This window comes from Xiphophorus couchianus, chromosome 18, assembly GCF_001444195.1.
Source record: "Xiphophorus couchianus chromosome 18, X_couchianus-1.0, whole genome shotgun sequence".
Taxonomy (NCBI): Eukaryota; Metazoa; Chordata; class Actinopteri; order Cyprinodontiformes; family Poeciliidae; genus Xiphophorus; species Xiphophorus couchianus.
Genome location: NC_040245.1, coordinates 9,234,184 through 9,242,418, shown reverse-complemented (window position 1 = coordinate 9,242,418; position 8,235 = coordinate 9,234,184). Strand labels below are relative to the sequence as shown.

Genomic DNA, 8,235 nt, shown 5'->3' with positions numbered 1-8,235 from the left:
ATGTCAGCTATGAATACCAATAACAAAACAAAAAAGAGTGAATAGGCATGGGGTGGGTGAGTGGGGGTTTGCAGAGCGTGCAGGCAGTCTCCTTTTACACTATTTACCCTGACTACAAACCTAATTAGCTCAAATCAGATTTGGTGTTTACACTAGCATCAGGAGATGATTAAGTGAAACCTAACATCCCTGTCTCACGTTCCCCGCTTGTAGTCTTCGGATTTGTTGGTCTTAGAAACTCAAAAACACATGCTAGTACACTCAGATATGTAATGACAACCAGTCACCTTTAGAACGTCAGTCCATGCAGTTCCGCCTGCCCTTCTTTGCACATTAACTTGATGGGCTTTATAAAGCACAATTACATATTTTTATTGGTTTCAGAACATTTCGGGATTCCATTGTAGTACATTCATTTTTGTTATAATTAGGTCTTTATTTTAAGACTGTAATGATATCAAATATTCTTCTGTCTACCACGTAACCATGCATGGCTTCTCAAGAAGCTTCAAAATGAATATCATTTCCGTAATGACTTACCATCATAATTTGCATCAGATGTCATTTTTAGAAGTAAAAGTGTAGTCACCCGATTTTTCAGAAAATCAATTGTTTTTGTTTAGAGAATATGTTGTTGTTTTTTTTATCCAAAACCAGATGTAAAGTATTAGGGGTTTTTTTCAAAACATGTAGCTCACAAATAGTAGTACAATGGTTTTATTCTTCCCTGGGTTAATGTTAGACAATATGTTTTTATATATTAGATAAAGAAATAAGTAACCCCCATCTAAATGTTGCTTGCCAACCACCTTAAAGAAGAAGAGGGAATAATCCCCAGTATTTTTTAATTTGTGTCTAATAGTTATAGTTATGCTGTTTTGAGTTTGCTAGTGGGAGACCGGAAGCGTAGACGAAGAAAGAGACCGTGGCGAGGCGCTAGCCTAGGGCTAGGCGAACTGGATTTTCTTTCATGGAGGAAACATACTTCTGGGAAACCTTGGTCACGTTACGTTTGTTTATAGCGACTGCGAAGTAGTTTGTAAACGAGGCGCATCACGAGGGAGCGAGTTAAACTGTGTTTCTAAGACTCAGTTGAGTATGTTAAGCTAAGCTAGCACAGAAGCTAACGCTTTTCACATGACGTCACACAACTTCCGTTTTGGCTCGAAGCTGTGTATCCTTAGTTCCGGTGTACATAGTAAGTAATGATAAAGTTGTCTATTTCATATATATATATATGTCATATATATATATATATATATATATAGAGAGAGAGAGAGAGAGAGAGAGAGAGAGAGAGAGAGAGAGAGAGAGAGAGAGAGAGAGAGAGAGAGAGATGTATAAATCTGACAGCATATGTTGATCAGACAGATCACCGGAGCATGGAGTTTACACAGTCTAAAACATTTGCCTAAAATAAGATTTGAAGATATATCACGATTTGCAAACCAGTTCTCTCTGACAAAAAAATCTAAATTAGACAAAGGCTACAAATTCTTCACCGAACAATACCTGTTTGACTATGAAGGTAGGTATTTTTGTTTTGCGTAACCGTTAGCTTAGCATTAGTGAATTTTGTTAGCTAGCTAACTACGTGACATAACTGTTCCTTAACCAGAACTTTTTACTGTTTTTGAACTATAACGTTTTAGGCTCTAATCTTGATCAGATTATTAAATTATAGACTGGAGTTGCCACTCATCCCATAAAATAGGGATTTGTTTGTTATAAGCAGAGATGTCCGGTGTCGCCGCTGCTTTGTAATGCCTTTAATCGGACCACTTTTTCGGTAACGAATAATCTAACGAGTTCGTATTTCAAATCCAGTAATCAGATTAAAGTTATTTATCCAAATCATAGCACATTAATATTTTCTTGTGTATTTATTTTTATTCCTTCTTTGCGTCTTTGGGAGAGACTCTGTGACAGTTAGCAGTGACAGAAACATGAACAGTGCATGGAGATGCGCATTTTGTTGCTGGAAAAACAGAAATATCGTCAAGCCCAACTGTTATTTGTGGCTTTTGTCTTGTTTTTTCTAAACTTATAAAAAATAATGATTCACCGGTTGCGTTTTTTGGGGGACTTGTGTTTGAACGTGAAGTTGCTCATTTGAGCTTGGAAATGAGCAGAGATACAGAGTTACATCACTGACAGGCGGCGGTGTATATGTTTCCTAACTGTGGCTAAAGCTGCTGCTAGCTGGTTTACTCATGATCAGAGGCTGGTTCCTTTGAATACAGTTGGAGAATGGTAAATTGACAATGACTTATAACGGTTATCTAGCACGTAAACACTGTTTTATAAAACACAGAAAGTGAACCTCTAAACGTTACAGCGCTGACAGAGAGTATATTTTTCCTAAATGTGGCTAAAGCTGCTGCTAGGTGGTTTACTCTCCGATCGGAGGCTGTTTATTTTATACACAGATAGAGAATGGGGAATTTACAATGATTAGTAACAGCTATCTAACACTTAAATGCTGTTATTATTAAACTTACCTTTTATTATATCCTTAAGATTATGAGAATGCGGGAAGTTTTCAGCTTGGTTCCCAAGGCAAAATCACACCGGAAGTAAAGATACCCAGTTTTGAGTTATGGCGGCCATTGTCTGACGTCACTGTGAAAAGGGTCTGATCAGCACTTACCTGCATTCTGGTAGGGAGGACGAGGAAGAGGGATTCTGCACACAACTGCTCTTTTGATCCTGAGTCAGAGGATTAGCTTCAGACTGGTAAGATTGCTTCTTTACATTGTGTTTAATGGGAATCGTGAGCTTCTACACGCCTGTGATTCTAACTGTAAACTTGCACTTTGCACCCTAAAACTGAGTATTGATTTAATGGGGAATAGTATAATTCTATATTTCTCAAGTAATTTTTGTGTTGTGTGTCCTTTTAATCATTTAATATAAGGAAAAGTTTTGAAGATTTATTGAATGTGTTCATTATTTCTTCTGTATGTTGTAAAAATACATCCCTGAGTTGGTAGGTAAACCACTGTGCTTTTTTTGATCTATTTAAATATTAATTATTCTTTTCTTTTTGGTAATATTTTTAATATTAGTGCAATAGAGAATCATACTTGCTTAGTTTCTATAAATTGGAATGTCATTTTCACCCAGTGTTTAATGAAGTGAAGTAGGGCTGTTGTAGAAGAATATTTTAGTAATCGAGTACTCTATAGATTATTTTTACGATTAATCGAGTATTCGGTTTTCTCTCACTCTCGCTCACTCTCAGTCTCTCACTCTTTGTTCTTCCTACCAAAAACCTCGTAAAACGCAGGAGTTAAACGTCATGCTGCTGGCATGCAGCAACAATTCATCGGCGGAAGTGACAGCGCTGCCCACCACAAATAATGACTCGGGTGCAACACGGTGCACTAAATAATAAAACACAATTTAGCGAAGTTTCGAGGCACATAAATTCTCCTCGAGGAATTTTAATAGTCAAGGCACTCAAATCATTCGAGGAATTGTTACAGCTCTATAGTGAAGAAAAAGAAGGGTGTATATCAAGTTATTATAATGAGCTGGGTATTGAGGGGGTTACACAGGCAATACATTTGGTGTGTTCTTCCAAATGTTTTAATGATATGCATGAATCTACTAAGCAAGAAAAAAGCTCTTAGTTATTGAATAATCCAATGCATTTAAACAAATGAAAAAATCACAGTCTTATGGTAACTAAAATAAGTTTGCCAACACAATCAACATGCATATAAATACACAAATAGCATTAGGGTGATAATATGATCTCTAAAGATTTTAAAATTTGTATTCCTGTGGCTTGAAATATTTTTTCAACCCATAGGTGGGCTGATATTTTTATACTCATAAAAATATCAGCCCACCTATGGGACTTGGGATTAGTGAACTAATAAAAGAACAACATGTTCATTCTCACCAGAGAACTTGTACCCTTTAAGGACAAGATGATCCTTTTCACAGAAAAAAAGTTCCTTTTGAAACACATGGCAGAGGTGCCTTTGGATTATTTTATAATTTGTTTTTAACCACATCTTATAAATGAGTTGTAATTTTGCCTCCTCCTTCAAATTTGCATGCCAATTTAAGTTATGTTTTTGATGAAATACAGAGCTAAATTATCATAAAAATGCTCAAATCTCACATATTATTCACCAAATAATAATATATTTGATATTGTATTACACCTTATTTCCATTTGTTAAATTTTATAAGCAACAAATATGTGGACAAGTTGGTTATTTTTGGAAAATGACAAAGAAAATGACTTATTTTTTATTTAGTGTAGGAACTTTAGAACTGGGGTGATGTGTTCTATCTTTCTGGTTTTAGTGAGAACACAAGTAGTAGCGTCCTGGATCTGATTGATGTTTTTTTAGGCAAACCTGTTAAGACATTGTTGCAGTAATCAAGGTGACTAAAGATAAACACATGGATGAGTTTTTCTAGATCTTGCTGAGACATTAGTCTCAGCAAGACATTTTCTTCAGGTGATAGAAGGCTGACTTTATAACTGACTTTATGTGGCTCTGAAGGTTGATATCAGAGTCCATCACTACACCCAGATTTCGGGTCTGATAGCTAGTTTCCAGCTGTAATAACTTAAGCTGTGCGTTGACTGTAGATCATTCCTCTGTAGATCCAAAGATAATAATTTCAGTTTTGATTCTGTTAAGTTGGAGAAAGTTGTTGCACATCCACACATGTATCTGATTTTAGCATCAGTGCTTGGGTGGATTCAGGGTCACCTGGTGACATCATAATGTGTCATCTGCATAGTTATGGTAGCTAAATAAATAATGGCAATACATTTCCGAATCTTGTCAATTTACACAGTGGTCAAACTGTGAAAGTTCCCTTTTTTCTTCTGTTAAATAACACAAACCTAACAGCGGCAGCATAGTATTATACCAGTGTGTTTCTAGGTGAAAAGAGCCTCTGTTATTTGTCTGAGGTGTAGTTCATCTCACCTCCCACAGATTCACTCCAATTTGGCAATGTGACAATTTTAGTTCCTGGCCCATAGAGTGGGTTGAGCAATTTGGACCACAGCACACTGTCTTTGTTCTTTCACACATTACACCAATGTACAACAAAGGTGTTTCTGGCAACTTTTAGAGAGATTATTTGTAATATTGCCTTAAGGAATTATCTTTGGATTATTCAGAAGAAAAGACGCCAAAACCGCATACTATTTCTGGATTTGAAATAAACACCTACAAAAGTTAAATGTTCAGTTAATGTAAATGCCCTTTCATTTAAAAAGTTCCAAATATTCCTGTTTATGTTGCCTCAAATGACTCATAGCTCATCCAAGGCAGCCATAACTTGGGATTTCACTTTTAAAATGGCTCTTTGGTCAAATATTTACAGACCCGGTGACCTAGCCTGGCCATTGCCATTCTATACAACTCAATTCTCGTCTTCAACAGTGTCTGGAATTTTTTCCATTGAACTTGATTCCCCTTGTTAACAATTCAACCTGGCCAATCAATGAACAGAAGGAGGAGTTCTGAATTATGACGTGGATTTTCAGCATTGTTTTAGTATTGTAGTCTGCCTTTTGTGTGTCAATGGCAGGAGAGGAAGTGAACAAAGCCATTCAGTCCATGTTGGCCACGCTTCTAAATGTTGAATTAACATAAACAGCCATCTTGTTCGGCGTCACAAACATTGATTCTACAGGTTTAGTACCAATATAATATTAAATCTCACAAATTAATCTTTATTTTAATACCCATTTTGTGGGGTTTATTTTTTATAATTCATTCGCTATTTGACAATCTGTTCGGAGGTTTTGATGCTTTTATGATTTACAAAAAAACAAAAAAAACAACCTTTGACAAACTGGGTATGCCTAGAAAGCATATAGTTTAAGGTTTAATATGACATCACTGTTGGCTCATTTGGTTATTTGTTCATGATGCCCGAATCGATTTTCTTGGACAATGTTTCAGTGCAGTGTCAGGAGTGGCATTAAAATTAGCATTTAATGCGTTCTAATCAGGCTTTTCAAAAATTTATGAAAACTATTGGGAAAATTCAAGTGTTTTATTTGCTTCAATATACATAAAGTGGGTATCATTGGAAAGGAAAATTAATACACTTTAACACAGTCATGTTACTTTTGGAAAAAACATATTTTAAAAAGGATTTTTGATAATGGGAAGTTAGGCTATTTTCCGTGATCAGCATGCCTTCTCTCTTATTCCTGAGTGGAAAGAGCATCGCTGCCGGTATCTAGTCACAGCCAAATGTTGTTGATTGGGTTAAATTGGAAACCTCACCAGAGTCCACACTGTAATGGAAAGTGTGCTGCTGTCAGTCACAGTGATTTACAAAACAAATAACTAGTAAGTAATCGTTTCTCTAAAGCCAGGGATTCAGATCTCCTGCATGAAGCCAAGCATAGAACAAGGGTCTGGTTTTTATAGCACAGATTCTTTTATTACAAACAAAAAAAACAAACACCTGAGTCAGATAGCTTGACGTTCTCCAAAATGCAGTGCTTCCAGTGTGCCATTTTCAGTGTAGTCAAGAGTTACTTTTGTTCTTGCTGGAATCCCCACTCAGAAGACCTTCAGGCCTGCAGAGTTGTAGACCACAGCATAGCGCCTCAGGACTGGGTCTGTACTAGCGTAGAAAGTCTAGTGATTAAAACAGAATAAGATCTAACCTGATGTACCAAAAATGCAATATTTGGATTAGGCTGGTGGCTAACTCTAATCTCCAATGGTCGAAGGGTGATTTACACCCAGGACCAGACCCTTGTTCATCACAGTGACATAGAACAAATAATCAATTGAGCAGTTTAGGGCAGTAGTGTCCAAAGTCGATCCTCGAGGGCCGGCGTCCTGCATGTTTTAGTTCTCTCCCAAGGTTTAACACACCTTGATCAGATGATGGCTCATTATAAGGTCTAAGAAGAACATTGACATGCTCAAAAGGTTGTTACTATCACCAGGGAGGGAACTAAAACATGCAGGATGTCGGCCCTCAAGGACCCTTTTTGTCCACCACTGGTTTAGAGTGACCAACTATCTATCCACCCACTGTCTATAACCTGTTATTAATGCAGGGTCATGGGAAAGCTAGTGTCCATCTCCGGTGACCTTTATGTGAGAGGTGGTGTACATCCTGGACAGGATTCCGCTGCATCACAGGGTGACAGATAGGTTTTAAAATGTAAAGAATGATGGAGCTTCTGCTATTCCCCAAACCAAAAAAATGGCTCACAATTTTAGACTCACTTTTTGTTTAGCAACACTTAACCTCTGCCTTAGCAGTGCGAAACCAGCATTTGGATTAAAGAAATTACTTATCGGGTGTGGATTACAGTACAAGGGAAGGACGACAGCTGTGTGGTAAAAATAGAGCCCTCCTCGCTCACCAACTAACTGGCCAACTCAAGTCATTTAATTCAATATTAATATTAAAATCAATGATTTGATGTGACTGAAAATAAAAGCTATGTTTTTAAAGATAATTATTTGAGTTGTATTTAATATTAAATACCGAAATCCAGAACTTGTAGAACCATGGGTATAACCAACCCCCCTTGTAGCCGTCCATCCCTCTTCAGTCTTTATGTACAGCTTAACAGCCCCAAATCCAACCCAACCGGTTAATCCCAACATCTGCCTCTTCGACCCCCAACCTCCTAGTCTTTTATGCCCACATACATCTCAGAGCCAAGTACAACCCCCACACTTATGCTACCCAGGCCTACAGAGAAAGCAAACAAAGTGGAAGTAAATGGGCAAACATGAATCTAAACACATATTGTTTGGTGTCTGGACCTCTTTCTTCCCTGCGTTGATTTTCGTATGTGTATCGGGTTTAGTATCCCACAGATACGAGAAATCATAACAAATCTCCTTCACATGCCTGAAACTACACACATACATTGGCAAAATATGTTAACAAATGAGTGTGGCTTTGGTTGGAGTGCCCACATTGTGGGTTAAACAAGAGCTATTCAAATGAAATTTTGCATGAAGAAGGCAGTGAAGGATATATTTCAGTTGCTGTTATACATCCTTTGAAGTTCAGCTGGAATTTAAAACACTCCCATAATGCCGCTTTCCTGATTATAACCACATAATGAATTCCCAGCTAATTTGTTCTATCTTTTTAAATTACACCGTATGAGCTCCTCGGGGTGTAAAATGACATCTTCCTCTTGACGGTTTACACAGGCTTCGTAGATCAGAGGATCAGTGTGTGAACTGATCTGCGTGTTTG

General features: G+C 37.3%; 2 long non-coding RNA genes across 3 annotated transcripts in view; both read left to right on the top strand.

Moving 5' to 3' along the window:
- Positions 1-915: 915 nt before the first annotated feature.
- On the top strand, positions 916-2,058 carry LOC114161311 (uncharacterized). Its single transcript, XR_003598986.1, has 2 exons — positions 916-1,239; positions 1,307-2,058. It is a non-coding gene; the product is annotated as an uncharacterized LOC114161311 (long non-coding RNA).
- A 579-nt stretch (positions 2,059-2,637) lies between these two features.
- The window catches only part of LOC114161309 (uncharacterized), an 81,737-nt gene continuing 76,139 nt past the window's right edge, over positions 2,638-8,235 (top strand). For both annotated transcript variants that reach the window (XR_003598984.1, XR_003598983.1), the window contains exon 1: positions 2,638-2,736. This is a non-coding gene — a long non-coding RNA (uncharacterized LOC114161309). The remainder of the gene's footprint in view (positions 2,737-8,235) is intronic.